Source organism: Vicugna pacos, chromosome 11 (genome assembly GCF_048564905.1).
Source record: "Vicugna pacos chromosome 11, VicPac4, whole genome shotgun sequence".
Classification (NCBI taxonomy): Eukaryota; Metazoa; Chordata; class Mammalia; order Artiodactyla; family Camelidae; genus Vicugna; species Vicugna pacos.
Genome location: NC_132997.1, coordinates 41,254,618 through 41,263,083, shown reverse-complemented (window position 1 = coordinate 41,263,083; position 8,466 = coordinate 41,254,618).

Genomic DNA, 8,466 nt, shown 5'->3' with positions numbered 1-8,466 from the left:
GTGAGACTTGACGAAGCATTTCTGGGGGATGGGAAGACCTGTCAGACATCTTGGATGCAAGGGAGAGAGGACGCAGGACTGGACACGTGGGGCCAGATTGGGGAGGGCCTCGCATGCCACCTGAGGGAGCTGGCATTTCTGTTAGTTACTGTGCCCATTTCCTCTTCTTACTCATCTTTGTTTCAGCCAAGGTGGTTTCCAGCCTCAGAAGCCCTGATGAGGACCCTGTGTGTCCTCTTGTGTCTCAGACTCAAGTCCTGTCCAGTACCACTGTTTTGCCTACAAGCTGTAGCCTTCAGAGCCTGGGTTCTCCCTTGAGGGCAGCGGGGTGCTGTGGGCAGAGGTGCTGGTTGGGCTGTAATCTTGCTTCTGCTCCTCATTAGCTGCATGACTATGAGCAAGTGACTTCACTCCTCTAGCCTCAGTTTTCTCATCTTTAAAATGGGGGTAATGAGCACCTGCCTGGCATATATGATCTTTCGTAGTGTGTATGTGTGTGTGCCTGGCAAATGGAGACACTTTCCTTCTGTGCACACCCTGTAGGCTCCTGTGGGGCTATGCGATGTGAAATCAACAACGAACTGACCTTGAACTCTGCAGCGTGTCTTTTTTTTTTTTGGCCCCTGTTATGTTGGCCAGGTGCCCAGTAATAAGGGGACGCTCAAACAGGGAAATCATCTAGAAACTGAATCCACAGAGGGAAAAGAATATAAATATCTAAGTGCCATGTATACAGTAAAAATTCATAAGGTATAGCGCACATTTTAGAAATATATCGCCACACTATATATTCTAAATATCACATAATGGGCTCAGTTTTCTGATATCTCAAATATATCTTCTGGACTGTCAAGTAGATTTTAAAAATGAGTATCTTTTTAATGGCCCGTGGTGGGTAACCTCAGCAGAACAGGAGGAAATTCATTATTTCTTCCGGTGCTAAGTGACTTGTATATCCAGAGGTGATCAGGGAGAGAGAAAAAGACAGGTCTTTGAGTCTGAGTCTTAGGAGAGGTCAGAGAGTAGGGGGCTGTATGAAGGGCCTGAATGGGAGATGAAAACTATGCTAAATAATGAGAAGGAAGAGGAGTGGGGCTGAGGAGCTTCCGCTGAGCCAGATAAATAGCTTGGGCAGTGAAACGCTGGCCGGCATAAGCCTGAGCTGCTGCTTAAAATTCTGGCTCCATGGCACCTTCTAGGAGGAAAAGGAGAGGATTTGTTGCCAGTGTTCCTGGGATGGGAAGGGAGGGTGGAGAACGGGAGTAAAACTATACTGGGTACCAACCAACGGCAGGACACACACTTTCTCTAGGTTATCATAGTTAATCTTCCTTGGATCCTTGCTGGGGTGGCGGCGGCGTTTTAATCTCTATTTTGCTGATGAAGAAACAGACTCAGAGCTAAGCGATGTGCTCCAGGTCATACAGCCTGTGCCCGGAACTCAGGTCTGTTTGACTCCAAATCCCAGCGAATTGGTGGAGGATGGGAGGCCCTGCTCCCAGACGTCCCCCCACCCCCACCCTGACTAGGGCTGGCTTTGGCTCCGGAAGCCTTAGGGAAGCCCTCCTCCCAGTCTTTCTGGCCAGCTCTGCCTTCCGGCCCCTCGCCCCGGCTCCCAGGTCAGGCCCACGGCTTGAGGGCTCGTGGTCAGTCTGTCAGTAGGGACCTGACACGTGGTAGTTAACACTGAAGTCTTTTCAGAACGGTCACTGCCTCGCCTGTACCAGACAGGAATTATTTTCAGCGTGACCTTCATACACACTGTCATTCTACACCCATTTCTTTCCTGTTGGTCTCGCTGTGCCCAGCTGGGTCCCCCAGTAAGACACTAGTTATTTACTCTGAAGGGACAGGATGGCATCCGGCCTATAATAATCGCAATCATGAATGTTTTTTGAGTGCTCTTGAGTGCCTGACATTCTTTTCTAAGCACTTTCTGGCATTTAACTTATTTAAGCCTCAGAGCGGCCCTGTGAGGTGGGATGATGACAATTCCATTTTACAGATTAGAAAACTGCCCAAGATAGAGGCAATCTCTTCAAACCCTGGCAGTTTTACTCCAAAGCCAACATTTTCAATTGCCCCATTACCCAGCATGTCGGTCCCAAATGCAGGCAGGGCTGTAGCCTAGAACATCTAGCAATCCTGGAGTTTGGACGGGAATCCAGACCCAGAGCAGCCTTTCAGGGGCAAAGAGGCGGGCGCTCTAACACAGGCTTTGGAGAGAGAGAGACGTGCTCTGGAGTCACCAGCCTTGTGGCTTTGGGCACATTGTTGTGCTTTTGGCCTTACCAATCTATAAAATGGGCTTAATAAATGTTACTTTGCAGGGGTGTGTGTGTGTGTGTGTGTGTGTGTGTGTGTGGTGGTGGCGGGGAATAAATTAAATAATAATCACTGAGCACGGTACCTTATTAATCCTGACAATGACCAGTGCCTGAGGCAGAGGACTCAGGAAAGCATCCTTACCGAGAGCCTCTTCTGTTCAGCCCCTAGGACGAAACCCTGCCTTCCAGCCATGGCGTCTGCCTGTCCGCAGCCAGCTGGACTACAAGCCGAGTATTAGGGGGTAAGGAGGGAGTAAGAGAAGCCCTGTTCCAAAGGGGCTTCCGGGCAGGGGGAGACACAGCCCTGTGCAGTTTGTGGTAGCTTGTTACATGAATGACCCCCCACGAATCACACCATCCTGTGTCCACGTTCTCCTGTAGACCCCCACCCCCTCAAGTTGACTCTGAACCAGGTTATCACTCTGCTTTGCCCAATGGGACACCAACAAATGTGATGTGAGTGTAGGCTGGATCAGTACCTTTACACAGGGCCTTGCCTTCCTGGGTCTCAGCTTGTGAAAAAGGCCAAGCCAGCCACGTGGAGAGAGAACGGAGCACCCACCAGCCCCGGCCGCACTTGCCAGACATGAGTGAGGCTATCAGATGCAAACCAGCCCCCAGCTGACCTGCCATGACCACAGATGCATGGTACTTAAATGTATGATACATTCCTCTCTAAAATGAGAGAAGTCCTGGGGTTTCTCTCATGTGCCCCCCAAGGGCTTGACTGTTGAGTGTGCCTTCTGCCTTCTTATTTCCCAAAGATAGACGTCCTTTTAATCTACTTTTTGTGGGGTATCTCTTCCATGACTTGTCTGCAGAGGGCAAAGGGTGATTGCCACATCTATGAAATAGCCTGGCATTTTGAACATGCAACTCTTAAAGTGTGTCACTGGGATGGTCCCGTGCACGCTCCGTGTCCCTGCACCTCAGGCCCCATCGCACACAGAAGTCACATCCACCCGGTCACTCTTGCTTTGATACCAGAGTAAGTTCTGTGCATTTACATACACTTAAAAAAATTACACACGCCAGGTCCTACCCAGCTTTGCAGCAGCTCATTTCTATGTGTGTCAAAGACAGTACTTGCACTTGAAATTAGGTCTCCCATTCAGTCCTACACTGCTGGAGGCAGACCCATTAAGAATGCACAGCCAGCCTGACACTCCTCATCACAAAGGGTGTTAAATACCCACACACCGCCGCTCCGCCAAGGAGCAGGGAGAAGTATGGCGGGCATGAAATGGGCCTAAATTGCTCTTGAGGGCTCTATTCAGTAATGTTGGTCTTTTCCTTACCGTGCGATGTAACAATAGTCATTTTCAAAATGGGGTGCTGTGGTTGTTTTTAAGGAAGAATTGACAATTTTGACCTACAGAGTAGTAATTTGCAAAATGTTCCTTCTTTAAGCCATTCTCTGGGGAACGCAGGGAGCCCACAAGCGCCGGACTTGAGGAAAAACCAGCTGTAACTCATGACAGTCCTGCGTGTGTGGAGGGAGCCAGGCTGGGGTGGCGATCTTCCAGAATCAGAGCTGAGGCCGGGGAGAGGCCGAAATGAGAGCTTCATTACGGACAATTGGGCTCAGCATTCCTTGAATAAACCTTTTTTACTGCACTTTGCGAGAACATTTTACGTTGTCAGCTCTGCACTTCACAAGCCCTGAAATAGGTTTCAATCCAGCGAAGTAACTGCACTAGACAAAGGGACCGTGGCTTCTGGAACCACTTACCAGAGACACCTGTTGAATGCTCTGAATCCACCAGATCATCTGCTGAGCACTTACAGTCTTTACAAAGTTTCGCTAAGAAATAGTCCAAGGAATTCTGCCTGGATTTGATTGCACTTGAAAATTCTAGGTGTAAATTATCTGTTCTTTACTCTCTGATGCTCGTTTATGTGGGTCTCTAAGTTGTATGTGTGTGTGTGTGTGTTTTATGTGTACTCACCTCGGGTATTTCTACCTTACTTTTCTCTGCTCGTGGGAGTGAGGTTAATTTCAGAGTTTCTCCCTCTATTTCTCCCTAAAAGAAACCAGATAGTTATGTCCTTGACGTGGTTGGGGGATGTGGGGAGTGGGGGGAGGGGACAACGTGTTAGAGGGTCCAAAGCAGAGGTGGCTTTTAAGAAGACATGGCCCTTTGGGGCTTTGATTTTCCTGAAACCTAAAACATTGAAGAAAGTTTGTTAAAGGCCTTTCAGGGCAACAAGAAGAGAGAGAGAGTGATTTGTTGCCCCCCAGGAAAAGAGGTCAGAGGTTACAACGGGAGTGAGAGGGCTGGTGAGAGTAGCTCCCCCCCCCCCGCCCCAGCTCCCCCACTGCCTATGGCAGCTCTGTAGGGGGCGCTGTTCCCGCAGGGGAAACAGCTGCATTGTATGTGCAGGGAGCATGGCATACCATTGGTTTGCCTTGGAATGCTCAGCCTTAGTAAAGACTCCTGCAGCCTGTCTCGAGCCATGCAGGGGAGCTTTGCTGGGTCCCGAGGCCATGCAGGTATCAGTAGCAACTATGATGGGAGGCGGAGGCCTCCCTGCTATTTTACGGGCATCCTTTAAGGGCCCACTTGTTGCAAACTTGGGAGGGAAGAAGGGCTCAGTAACAAATGAGAGTAAATTTCCTTTTTCCTCAAATAGTTTATTATTTTATCAAAGCTATATAGAAATAAATGTGAAAGTTCATTAGTAGAAATATGGAGTAGCAATCTGGGTAAGGAAAGGCTTTGTTACTCTCACCAAATGAAGGCTTCCAGGAGGAAATCAGGTGAATGAGGCTTTGGTTCATTGTTCAGCCCTCGTGTCCTGGAGGTTTTATGAAAGGACCTTCTGAGGACGTCAGTGGGAGAGACCACGTGGGAGGCTCAGGAGCCCGAAGGGGCAGGTGGCAGAGTTGTAGGGTGGGCGAGACGCGGGGCATCCGCAGGAATATGATCAGGAGGATGAGACTCTTCTCCATTTTCTGCTTTGAAGTTCACCCCGGCCAACAGCCAGCTCTTAAGTTTAGCACAAAGCGAGCACTTCAGTGGGGGGTGAAGTTTGTGTTCTGATGAAAGAACTTGATCATCTCATGGTCCTGTCAGATAAAATATGTATAACAATATGGATTAGGCTCACTCAAACATTATCAATTAAAAATACTAAGAAATTGATAACAGCAGAAAGCATATTGGTGCTGACCCCCCTCAACTTTTCTCCCTGTTGAATTACACTGTTTTGATCTGGACTGAAAGTTCTATGCCTGGTCATGGCTGTCACCCTGTGCATCAACCAAGATGGGCTAAATTACTGCGGTAACAGCCCTGAATCACAGAGGCTCAAAACAGTAACATTTACTTCTCTCTTATGTATTACATCCTTACTGCAGCTTGACTGGGGTGCTCTGCTCTGAGTTATCCTCACTCAGGTAGGGAAGGAAGCTTTTATTCATGCTTCTTAGGAAGTGGGGCCCTTGCCTAATATCTTGTTGCTTCAGAGGAGTACTTACCTTGAAATTGTATGTGCCCCTCTCTGGTGACTGTGATCAGTCAGGGCTGGCAGGGCACTCTGAGTTTGGACATAGTCCCACAGGAGTCCCAGTAGGGGGAAGTGCCTACCTGGGACTAGCTGGGCCAGAACTGGTAGAGTTATCTTGGTGGTGTATGCTGACCCTGGACCAGGCTGTGTGGTGGTCCCAGTCCCTGCTTCTCCGTTTTGGGGTGCTTGTCAACCCTCTATCAAGTATGTGGGGTCAACCAGATGCCCCAGGGAGGATCTCACCTCAGCCTTGCACTTACGGGGTTATTCTGGATTCAGCGACCAGACTCAGGTTCCAGAGAGTGGTATAGAAAGTGGAGTATTCCTGCTGGCTACCGTGGTATTTGTTTTATGGGATTGTGTGACACCAGAATGGTGTCAATAAGCTGATTTTTAGTGACGCTCACCCATTAGATATAGAATGAAATTAGGGTTCTGTTTCCGACTGATGTGTTTGACCTGTGCGTGAGGGAGGTCACCATGTTTGTCACCATGTGTGTTTCAACTCAGTGCTGCCTCTGATCTACAGTAGCCGAGGGCAGCAGAGGGGGCTGACAGAGGGCCTTATGCGTCTTTTCATCCCTGGCTGCCAGTTAATCATGCCATCCCCTCTGCAGGCTTTATGACAGGTGTCTGCACCTATCTCTGCTGAGGACTTTCAAGACTATTGCTTTGCAATGCACTCTTCTTTTCAGTGCCCTTTCTTGCTGCTGGTCCTTAAGTCATATAGGATGAGGGACAGAGATTCCTTGTGCAAATAAGATGACTGTTTTCTTTCTACCCCTTAGCCTCTTGCCTAGTTCAGCATTGGAGGTGGTCTGTGCAAGGCAGGTGTGTGGTCAGCATTAATGGAGATCCTACTTTAGAAATGCAGTGATGGTCGCCCAAGGAATTCAAGAGAAGACATAGTTGGGCAAAGTAGTGTTCTACTTTTATGACATGAAATACCAAATGGTAAATTTAACATGACCAGAAAATGAATTCTCTCTCACATTTTCCTGTGTATCCTGGTTAAGACTTGTGGTCATCATCAATGAAACACAGTAATGACTTATAAGAAAGTCACTGGAAGTCAGTATTCACTAATGGCATGACAGATGATGTAACAGCATGAGCAAGGATGTAACCAGGATTAACTAAATGGAATTAGGGAACTTTAGGGGCAAAAACACCTGTTTTTTCAATATATTCAAGTTCCAAGGGTCATAGCCATGGCCTTGTAAATCATAAAAGTGTTACTATCTTTGTGTGTGTGTATGGCAGGAGATATGAAATTAGCTAGGAATGGTGCATTTGACAATAGAGAGCATAAAGAGATACTTCTTGGACCTTAACAAGAAGAGATGGCATGTTAATTGGACAACAAATACATAAAGAACCATGTACCCAAATATAGTCATAAAATTATTACTATAGTAATGACAAGGAAAATAGCCGTCACTCTTAAAAGTTTCCTTTTGCTACTTTGTAGTCCTTCCTTCTGCTCTTTCTAGACATTCAGCCTCTTTAGACAACCACTGCTGCCTATCAAGACAGGCTAGTTTGAATTTTCTAGAATTTTATATAAATGGATTCATATGGTATGCAGATTTCTTTATAGGAACACAGGCTGCTTTTACTTCTTTTAGGTAAATACCCAGGAGTGGGACGGCTGCCTTGTTCCGTAGCTTTAGTTTGCATTCAGCAACTCTCGGTTTGTTGCATTTTCAGTTTCATTCAGTTCAGAATACATTCTCATTTACCTTTTGATTTATTCTTTGACCCATAGTTTATTTAGAAGTGTGTTGCTTGGTTTCTAAATATTTAGTGATTTTACAAATATCTTTCTGTTACTGATTGCTAATTTAATGCCATTATAATTAGGGAACATACTTTGTATGATTTAAATTCTTTAAAAATTACTGAAGCTTGTTTTATTGCCTGGAATATTGTCTTAGGAAATACTCTGCGCTTAAACTTGAAAAGAATGTGTCATCTTCTGTTGCTGGATGGACTGTTTTATAAAAGTCAGTTAGGTCAAATTGGTTAATAGTGTTGTTCAGTTTACTGTATCTTTACTGATTTTCTGCTACTTGTTTTACCAATTATTGAAAGAGATGTGTTGAAATATCTGACTAAACCTGTGGATTTGTTCATTTTTCCTTGCAGTTATACCAGTTTTTGCTGCATTTATTATGAAATTCTGTTACTAGATGAAATATCTCTTTTTTTGCCCCTGGTATAATTTTTTTTGCTCTGAAATCCTTTTCAATAGTGTTAGTAGCATGGTGTGTCTTTTTTCTTTATTCCTTCACTTTTAGCCTTTTTGGGTCTTTATATTTTAAGCAGATTTCTCATAGGCAACATATATTTATTTGATCTTGCTCTTTAAAATCCAGTTTGACAATCAGACTTTTATTGGAGTATTTAGACCATTTACATTTAATCTGATTGGCAATATGATTAGATTTAAATTCACCAATTTGCTATTTGCTTTCAATTTTTCTCATATGTTCTTTATTCCCCCTTTCTTTTTTTTCTGCCTTCTTGTAAATTGAATGTATTTTTAAATTTCATTTTTTTGTCTCCTTTGTTATCTTTCTCATTGTTGTGTTATTTTAATGATTATCTTAGTATTTATGGCATACAC